Source organism: Thunnus thynnus, chromosome 19 (genome assembly GCF_963924715.1).
Source record: "Thunnus thynnus chromosome 19, fThuThy2.1, whole genome shotgun sequence".
NCBI lineage: Eukaryota > Metazoa > Chordata > Actinopteri > Scombriformes > Scombridae > Thunnus > Thunnus thynnus.
In genome coordinates, this window is record NC_089535.1 from 3,339,925 (window position 1) to 3,350,239 (window position 10,315).

Below are 10,315 nucleotides of genomic sequence, written 5' to 3' on the forward strand. Positions count from 1 at the left end.
CTTTTTTTTCTTTTCTTTTTGGTGATGAAACTACTGCAATTTCCCAAAACTTGGGTATCCAAGTTAGTGAAATTGAGGAAACACACTCATGCCATTTTTTGTGCAAAGAGTACATAATTTCCATTTGAATTTTCTGATCATTTCATCTAATTTTGGATAAGATGTAGACTTCGATGCTGCAACAAACATGAATACATCAGACAGTGAAAAGTGATTTTGAAGTAAAGGGAGGCTGAGGTGAAGGTATAGTACATGGTAAAGCACAGCTGATGGTAGAAGTAGACATTGTAAACATTAGAATTACAACTGAATGTTATATATTAGGAGAATTTATTTTCAGTCACTCACCTGCTGCACCATGATCTAGAATAACAAAAGACAAAGAAATTTACACACATGTAATAAAGGAGTGTATACTACTACTATGCAGAATAACATGTATATACACACATTACAAACAGGGATTTTGTAGGTTCTTTGTTTTGTTTTATTAAAGCATCCATTTCCATCTAAACTGGTTGTAGCTTTGCAGCAATATCAGCGGAGGTGTAAGAGGTACAGGACAGGAGATGTGGTTCATACCAAATAAAAAAGCACAGTGTAGGTTTTTTTCCCCACAATTTTTCCATTAAAATGAATACAGATTGAAGCAATATAACTAAATGTAATGAGAAGAAACATTATGTACCATATCATCACTGGGACCATCCCATAATCTAAACTTTAATGAACTGGTTAAAATAGGACAAAAAGAAATTGGGAAAATTCCAAGAAATAAATTAAGATTATAAAAGATCAGTTTCTTTTCTTTGCACTATATGAACATCACACTACTTCATGCATTAGCACTGAATGTTACAAGTGAATGAAAATAGTTATTGCAAATTAGTTGCATAACACTCCATAAATTTTCATTGTTACGCAGATGACACCCAATTATATTTATCAATGAAGCCAGATGAACCCAATCAGTTAAACAAACTCCAAGCATGCCTTAACGACATAAAGACCTGGATGACCTGCAATTTTCTACTACTAAATTCAGATAAAACTGAAGTTATTGTGCTTGGCCCTAAACACCTTAGAAACACATTATCTAATGATATAGCTACTCTGGATGGCATTACCCTGGCCTCCAGCACCACCGTAAGGAATCTGGGAGTTATCTTTGATCAGGATATGTCCTTTAACTCCCACATAAATCAAATTTCAAGGACTGCCTTTTTTCACTTACGTAATATCACAAAAATCAGGCATAAATGTAGGGCTTAAATAGTGAATAATATTTGGCAAGAGGTTGATTGTGGTGCGAGAGGGTTGAGTTTCATTCTGCTTAGAAAACATTTTCTTTTCAAACAAAATTTCATATTATATATTTCGTACATAAATGACTATATATATATACATACACCCTAAAAGCCATACATGAATACCACATGTTAGCGTATGTGACAATAATTCAGTATAGTTCTGACCTGATTATAATGTAGTAATTTTTTCCTCCTATAGTTTATTCATGTGTAGTTGGTGGAGTTAGACATATTTCTTTTTTCTTTTCTTTTCTTTTTGGTGATGAAACTACTGCAATTTCCCAAAACTTGGGTATCCAAGTTAGTGAAATTGACAAAACACACTTATGTCACTTTTTGTGCAAAGAGTACATAATTTCCATTTGAATTCTATGTTCGTTACATCTCATTTTGAATAAGATGTTGACTTTGGTGCTGCAACAAACATGAATAGATCAGACAGTGAAAAGTGAGTTTGAGGTAAAGGGAGGCTGAGGTGAAGGTATAGTACATGGTAAAGCACAGCTGATGGTAGAAGTAGACATTGTAAACATTAGAATTACAACTGAATGTTATATATTAGTAGAATTTATTTTCAGTCACTCACCTGTTACACCTTCTATACCTGGTGGACCTTGACCCAGAATAACAAAAGACATAGAAATTTACACGCATGTAATAAAGGAGTGTATACTACTACTATGCAGAATAACATACACACATTACAAACAGGGATTTTGTAGTTTCTTTGATTTGTTTTATTAAAGCATCCATTTCCATCTAAACTGGTTGTAGCTTTGCAGCAATATCAGCAGAGGTGTAAGAGGTACAGGACAGGAGATGTGGTTCACGTCGTATAAACAAGTATAATGTTTTTTCCCCTCTAGTTTTACATTTGAATTAATACAGAATAAAGCAATATAACTAAATATAATGCGCAGAAACATCATGTGCTGCAGCCTCACTGGGAACATCTCATAATCTGAACTTTAATTAACTGGTTAAAATAGGACAAAAAGAAATTGGGAAAATTCCACAAAATAAATTAAGATTATAAAAGATCAGTTCCTTTTCTTTGCACTATATGAAAATCACACTACTTCATGCATTAGCACTGAATGCTACAAGTGAATGAAAATAGTTATTGCAAATTAGTTGCATAAATGTAGGGCTTAAATAGTGAATAATATTTGGCAAGAGGTTGATTGTGGTGGGAGAGGTTTGCGTTTCATTCTGCTGAAAAACATTTTGCACATTATATTTTGTCAAAAAAATTTACATCTACATCCTGACAGCCTTTCATAAATACCACATGTTAGTGTTTATGGCAATAATTCAATATAGTTCTGACCTGATTATAATGTAGTAATTTTTTCCTCCTATAGTTTATTCATGTGCAGTTGGTGGAGTTTGACATATTTCTTTTTTTCTTTTCTTTTTGGTGATGAAACTACTGCAATTTCCCAAAACTTGGGTATCCAAGTTAGTGAAATTGACAAAACACACTTATGTCACTTTTTGTGCAAAGAGTACATAATTTCCATTTGAATTCTATGTTCGTTTCATCTCATTTTGAATAAGATGTTGACTTTGGTGCTGCTACAAACATGAAGAGATGAGACAGTGAAAAGTGAGCTTGAGGTAAAGGGAGGCTGAGGTGAAGGTATAGTACATGGTAAAGCACAACTGATGGTAGAAGTAGACATTGTAAACATTAGAATTACAACTGAATGTTATATATTAGTAGAATTTATTTTTAGTCACTCACCTGGTGTACGTGCTTTAGCTGATGGACCTTGACCCAGAATAACAAAAGACAAAGAATTTTACACGCATGTAATAAAGGAGTGTATACTACTACTATGCAGAATAACATACACACATTACAAACAGGGATTTTGTAGGTTCTTTGATTTGTTTTATTAAAGCATTCATTTCCATCTAAACTGGTTGTAGCTTTGCAGCAATATCAGCAGAGGTGTAAGAGGTACAGGACAGGAGATGTGGTTCACGTCGTATAAACAAGTATAATGTTTTTTCCCCTCTAGTTTTACATTTGAATGAATACAGAATAAAGCAATATAACTAAATGTAATGTGCAGAAACATCATGTGCTGAAGCCTCACTGGGATCATCTCATAATCTGAACTTTAATTAACTGGTTAAAATAGGACAAAGAGAAATTGGGAAGATTCCACAAAATAAATAAAGATTATAAAAGATCAGTTCCTTTTCTTTGCACTATATGAACATCACACTACTTCATGCATTAGCACTGAATGCTACAAGTGAATGAAAATAGTTATTGCAAATCAGTTGCATAAATGTAGGGCTTAAATAGTGAATAATATTTGGCAAGAGGTTGATTGTGGTGGGAGAGGTTTGAATTTCATTCTGCTGAGAAAACATTTTCTTTTCAAATAAAATTGCACATTATATTTTGTCATAAAAAAATGTACATCTACATCCTGACAGCCTTTCGTAAATACCACATGTTAGTGTATATGGCAATAATTCAATATAGTTCTGACCTGATTATAATGTAGTAATTTTTTCCTCCTATAGTTTATTCATGTGCAGTTGGTGGAGTTTGACATATTTCTTTTTTTCTTTTCTTTTTGGTGATGAAACTACTGCAATTTCCCAAAACTTGGGTATCCAAGTTAGTGAAATTGACAAAACACACTTATGTCACTTTTTGTGCAAAGAGTACATAATTTCCATTTGAATTCTATGTTCGTTTCATCTCATTTTGAATAAGATGTTGACTTTGGTGCTGCTACAAACATGAAGAGATGAGACAGTGAAAAGTGAGATTGAGGTAAAGGGAGGCTGAGGTGAAGGTATAGTACATGGTAAAGCACAGCTGATGGTAGAAGTAGACATTGTAAACATTAGAATTACAACTGAATGTTATATATTAGTAGAATTTATTTTTAGTCACTCACCTGGTGTATGTGCTTTAGCTGATGGACCTTGACCCAGAATAACAAAAGACAAAGAATTTTAAACGCATGTAATAAAGGAGTGTATACTACTACTATGCAGAATAACATACACACATTACAAACAGGGATTTTGTAGGTTCTTTGATTTGTTTTATTAAAGCATTCATTTCCATCTAAACTGGTTGTAGCTTTGCAGCAATATCAGCAGAGGTGTAAGAGGTACAGGACAGGAGATGTGGTTCACGTCGTATAAACAAGTATAATGTTTTTTCCCCTCTAGTTTTACATTTGAATGAATACAGAATAAAGCAATATAACTAAATGTAATGTGCAGAAACATCATGTGCTGAAGCCTCACTGGGATCATCTCATAATCTGAACTTTAATGAACTGGTTAAAATAGGACAAAGAGAAATTGGGAAGATTCCACAAAATAAATAAAGATTATAAAAGATCAGTTCCTTTTCTTTGCACTATATGAACATCACACTACTTCATGCATTAGCACTGAATGCTACAAGTGAATGAAAATACTTATTGCAAATCAGTTGCATAAATGTAGGGCTTAAATAGTGAATAATATTTGGCAAGAGGTTGATTGTGGTGCGAGAGGTTTGAGTTTCATTCTGCTGAGAAAACCATTTCTTTTCAAATGAAATTGCACATTTAACTTTGTCATAAAAAAATTTACATCTACATCCTGACAGCCTTTCGTAAATACCACATGTTAGTGTGTATGGCAATAATTCAGTATAGTTCTGACCTGATTATAATGTATTAATTTTTTCCTCCTATAGTTTATTCATGTGCAGTTGGTGGAGTTTGACATATTTCTTTTTTTCTTTTCTTTTTGGTGATGAAACTACTGCAATTTCCCAAAACTTGAGTATCCAAGTTAGTGAAATTGACAAAACACACTTATGTCACTTTTTGTGCAAAGAGTACATAATTTCCATTTGAATTCTATGTTCGTTTCATCTCATTTTGAATAAGATGTTGACTTTGGTGCTGCTACAAACATGAAGAGATGAGACAGTGAAAAGTGAGCTTGAGGTAAAGGGAGGCTGAGGTGAAGGTATAGTACATGGTAAAGCACAGCTGATGGTAGAAGTAGACATTGTAAACATTAGAATTACAACTGAATGTTATATATTAGTAGAATTTATTTTTAGTCACTCACCTGGTGTATGTGCTTTAGCTGATGGACCTTGACCCAGAATAACAAAAGACAAAGAATTTTACACGCATGTAATAAAGGAGTGTATACTACTACTATGCAGAATAACATACACACATTACAAACAGGGATTTTGTAGGTTCTTTGATTTGTTTTATTAAAGCATTCATTTCCATCTAAACTGGTTGTAGCTTTGCAGCAATATCAGCAGAGGTGTAAGAGGTACAGGACAGGAGATGTGGTTCATGTCGTATAAACAAGTATAATGTTGTTTCCCCTCTAGTTTTACATTTGAATGAATACAGAATAAAGCAATATAACTAAATGTAATGTGCAGAAACATCATGTGCTGAAGCCTCACTGGGATCATCTCATAATCTGAACTTTAATGAACTGGTTAAAATAGGACAAAGAGAAATTGGGAAGATTCCACAAAATAAATAAAGATTATAAAAGATCAGTTCCTTTTCTTTGCACTATATGAACATCACACTACTTCATGCATTAGCACTGAATGCTACAAGTGAATGAAAATAGTTATTGCAAATCAGTTGCATAAATGTAGGGCTTAAATAGTGAATAATATTTGGCAAGAGGTTGATTGTGGTGCGAGAGGTTTGAGTTTCATTCTGCTGAGAAAACCATTTCTTTTCAAATAAAATTGCACATTATATTTTGTCATAAAAAATTTACATCTACATCCTGACAGCCTTTCGTAAATACCACATGTTAGTGTATATGGCAATAATTCAATATAGTTCTGACCTGATTATAATGTAGTAATTTTTTCCTCCTATAGTTTATTCATGTGCAGTTGGTGGAGTTTGACATATTTCTTTTTTTCTTTTCTTTTTGGTGATGAAACTACTGCAATTTCCCAAAACTTGGGTATCCAAGTTAGTGAAATTGACAAAACACACTTATGTCACTTTTTGTGCAAAGAGTACATAATTTTCATTTGAATTCTATGTTCGTTTCATCTCATTTTGAATAAGATGTTGACTTTGGTGCTGCAACAAACATGAAGAGATGAGACAGTGAAAAGTGAGTTTGAGGTAAAGGGAGGCTGAGGTGAAGGTATAGTACATGGTAAAGCACAGCTGATGGTAGAAGTAGACATTCTAAACATTAGAATTACAACTGAATGTTATATATTAGGAGAATTTATTTTCAGTCACTCACCTTTTACACCTTCTTTACCTAGTGCACCTTGACCCAGAATAACAAAAGACAAAGACATTTACACGCATGTAATAAAGGAGTGTATACTACTACTATGCAGAATAACATACACACATTACAAACAGGGATTTTGTAGGGTCTTTGTTTTGTTTTATTAAAGCATCCATTTCCATCTAAACTGGTTGTAGCTTTGCAGCAATATCAGCAGAGGTGTAAGAGGTACAGGACAGGAGATGTGGTTTACGTCGTATAAACAAGTATAATGTTTTTTCTCCTCTAGTTTTACGTTTGAATTAATACAGAATAAAGCAATATAACTAAATGTAATGCGCAGAAACATCATGTGCTGCAGCCTCACTGGGATCATCTCATAATCTGAACTTTAATTAACTGGTTAATATAGGACAAAAAGAAATTGGGAAAATTCCACAAAATAAATTAAGATCATAAAAGATCAGTTCCTTTTCTTTGCACTATATGAACATCACACTACTTCATGCATTGGCACTGAATGTTACAAGTGAATGAAAATAGTTATTGCAAATCAGTTGCATAAATGTAGGGCTTAAATATTGAATAATATTTGGCAAGAGGTTGATTGTGGTGCGAGAGGTTTGAGTTTCATACTGCTCAGAAAACATTTTCTTTTCAAATAAAATTGCACATTATATTTTGTCAAAAAAAAAATTACATCTACATCCTGACAGCCTTTCGTAAATACCACATGTTAGTGTATATGGCAATAATTCAATATAGTTCTGACCCGATTATAATGTAGTAATTTTTTCCTCCTATAGTTTATTCGTGTGCAGTTGGTGGAGTTTGACATATTTCTTTTTTTTCTTTTCTTTTTGGTGATGAAACTACTGCAATTTCCCAAAACTTGGGTATCCAAGTTAGTGAAATTGAGGAAACACACTCATGCCATTTTTTGTGCAAAGAGTACATAATTTCCATTTGAATTTTCTGATCATTTCATCTAATTTTGGATAAGATGTAGACTTCGATGCTGCAACAAACATGAATACATCAGACAGTGAAAAGTGATTTTGAAGTAAAGGGAGGCTGAGGTGAAGGTATAGTACATGGTAAAGCACAGCTGATGGTAGAAGTAGACATTGTAAACATTAGAATTACAAGTGAATGTTATGTACTAGGAGAATTTATTTTCAGTCACTCACCTGCTACACCGTGATCTAGAATAACAAAAGACAAAGAAATTTACACACATGTAATAAAGGAGTGTATACTACTACTATGCAGAATAACATGTATATACACACATTACAAACAGGGATTTTGTAGGTTCTTTGTTTTGTTTTATTAAAGCATCCATTTCCATCTAAACTGGTTGTAGCTTTGCAGCAATATCAGCGGAGGTGTAAGAGGTACAGGACAGGAGATGTGGTTCATACCAAATAAAAAAGCACAGTGTAGGTTTTTTTCCCCACAATTTTTGCCATTAAAATGAATACAGATTGAAGCAATATAACTAAATGTAATGAGCAGGAACATTATGTACCATATCATCACTGGGACCATCCCATAATCTAAACTTTAATGAACTGGTTAAAATAGGACAAAAAGAAATTGGGAAAATTCCAAGAAATAAATTAAGATTATAAAAGATCAGTTTCTTTTCTTTGCACTATATGAACATCACACTACTTCATGCATTAGCACTGAATGTTACAAGTGAATGAAAATAGTTATTGCAAATTAGTTGCATAACACTCCATAAATTTTCATTGTTACGCAGATGACACCCAATTATATTTATCAATGAAGCCAGATGAACCCAATCAGTTAAACAAACTCCAAGCATGCCTTAACGACATAAAGACCTGGATGACCTGCAATTTTCTACTACTAAATTCAGATAAAACTGAAGTTATTGTGCTTGGCCCTAAACACCTTAGAAACACATTATCTAATGATATAGCTACTCTGGATGGCATTACCCTGGCCTCCAGCACCACCGTAAGGAATCTGGGAGTTATCTTTGATCAGGATATGTCCTTTAACTCCCACATAAATCAAATTTCAAGGACTGCCTTTTTTCACTTACGTAATATCACAAAAATCAGGCATAAATGTAGGGCTTAAATAGTGAATAATATTTGGCAAGAGGTTGATTGTGGTGCGAGAGGGTTGAGTTTCATTCTGCTTAGAAAACATTTTCTTTTCAAACAAAATTTCATATTATATATTTCATACATAAATGACTATATATATATATACACCCTAAAAGCCATACATGAATACCACATGTTAGCGTATGTGACAATAATTCAGTATAGTTCTGACCTGATTATAATGTAGTAATTTTTTCCTCCTATAGTTTATTCGTGTGTAGTTGGTGGAGTTTGACATATTTCTTTTTTCTTTTCTTTTCTTTTTGGTGACGAAACTACTGCAATTTCCCAAAACTTGGGTATCCAAGTTAGTGAAATTGAGAAAACACACTTATGTCACTTTTTGTGCAAAGAGTACATCATTTCCATTTGAATTCTGTGTTCGTACATCTAATTTTGAATAAGATGTTGACTTTGGTGCTGCAACAAACATGAATAGATCAGACAGTGAAAAGTGAGCTTGAGGTAAAGGGAGGCTGAGGTGAAGGTATAGTACATGGTAAAGCACAGCTGATGGTAGAAGTAGACATTGTAAACATTAGAATTACAACTGAATGTTATATATTAGTAGAATTTATTTTCAGTCACTCACCTGTTACACCTTCTATACCTGGTGGACCTTGACCCAGAATAACAAAAGACAAAGAAATTTACACGCATGTAATAAAGGAGTGTATACTACTACTATGCAGAATAACATACACACATTACAAACAGGGATTTTGTAGTTTCTTTGATTTGTTTTATTAAAGCATCCATTTCCATCTAAACTGGTTGTAGCTTTGCAGCAATATCAGCAGAGGTGTAAGAGGTACAGGACAGGAGATGTGGTTCACGTCGTATAAACAAGTGTAATGTTTTTTCCACTCTAGTTTTACATTTGAATGAATACAGAATAAAGCAATATAACTAAATGTAATGTGCAGAAACATCATGTGCTGCAGCCTCACTGGGATCATCTCATAATCTGAACTTTAATTAACTGGTTAAAATAGGACAAAGAGAAATTGGGAAAATTCCACAAAATAAATAAAGATTATAAAAGATCAGTTTCCTTTCTTTGCACTATATGAACATCACACTACTTCATGCATTAGCACTGAATGCTATAAGTGAATGACAATAGTTATTGCAAATCCGTTGCATAAATGTAGGGCTTAAATAGTGAATAATATTTGACAAGAGTTTGATTGTGGTGCGAGAGGGTTGAGTTTCAAACTGCTTAGAAAACATTTTCTTTTCAAATAAAATTGCACATTATATTTTGTCATAAAAAAATTTACATCTACATCCTGACAGCCTTTCGTAAATACCACATGTTAGTGCATATGGCAATAATTCAATATAGTTCTGACCCGATTATAATGTAGTAATTTTTTCCTCCTATACTTTATTCGTGTGCAGTTCGTGGAGTTTGACATATTTCTTTTTTTCTTTTCTTTTTGGTGATGAAACTACTGCAATTTCCCAAAACTTGGGTATCCAAGTCAGTGAAATTGAGGAAACACACTCATGCCATTTTTTGTGCAAAGAGTACATCATTTCCATTTGAATTTTCTGATCATTTCATCTAATTTTGGATAA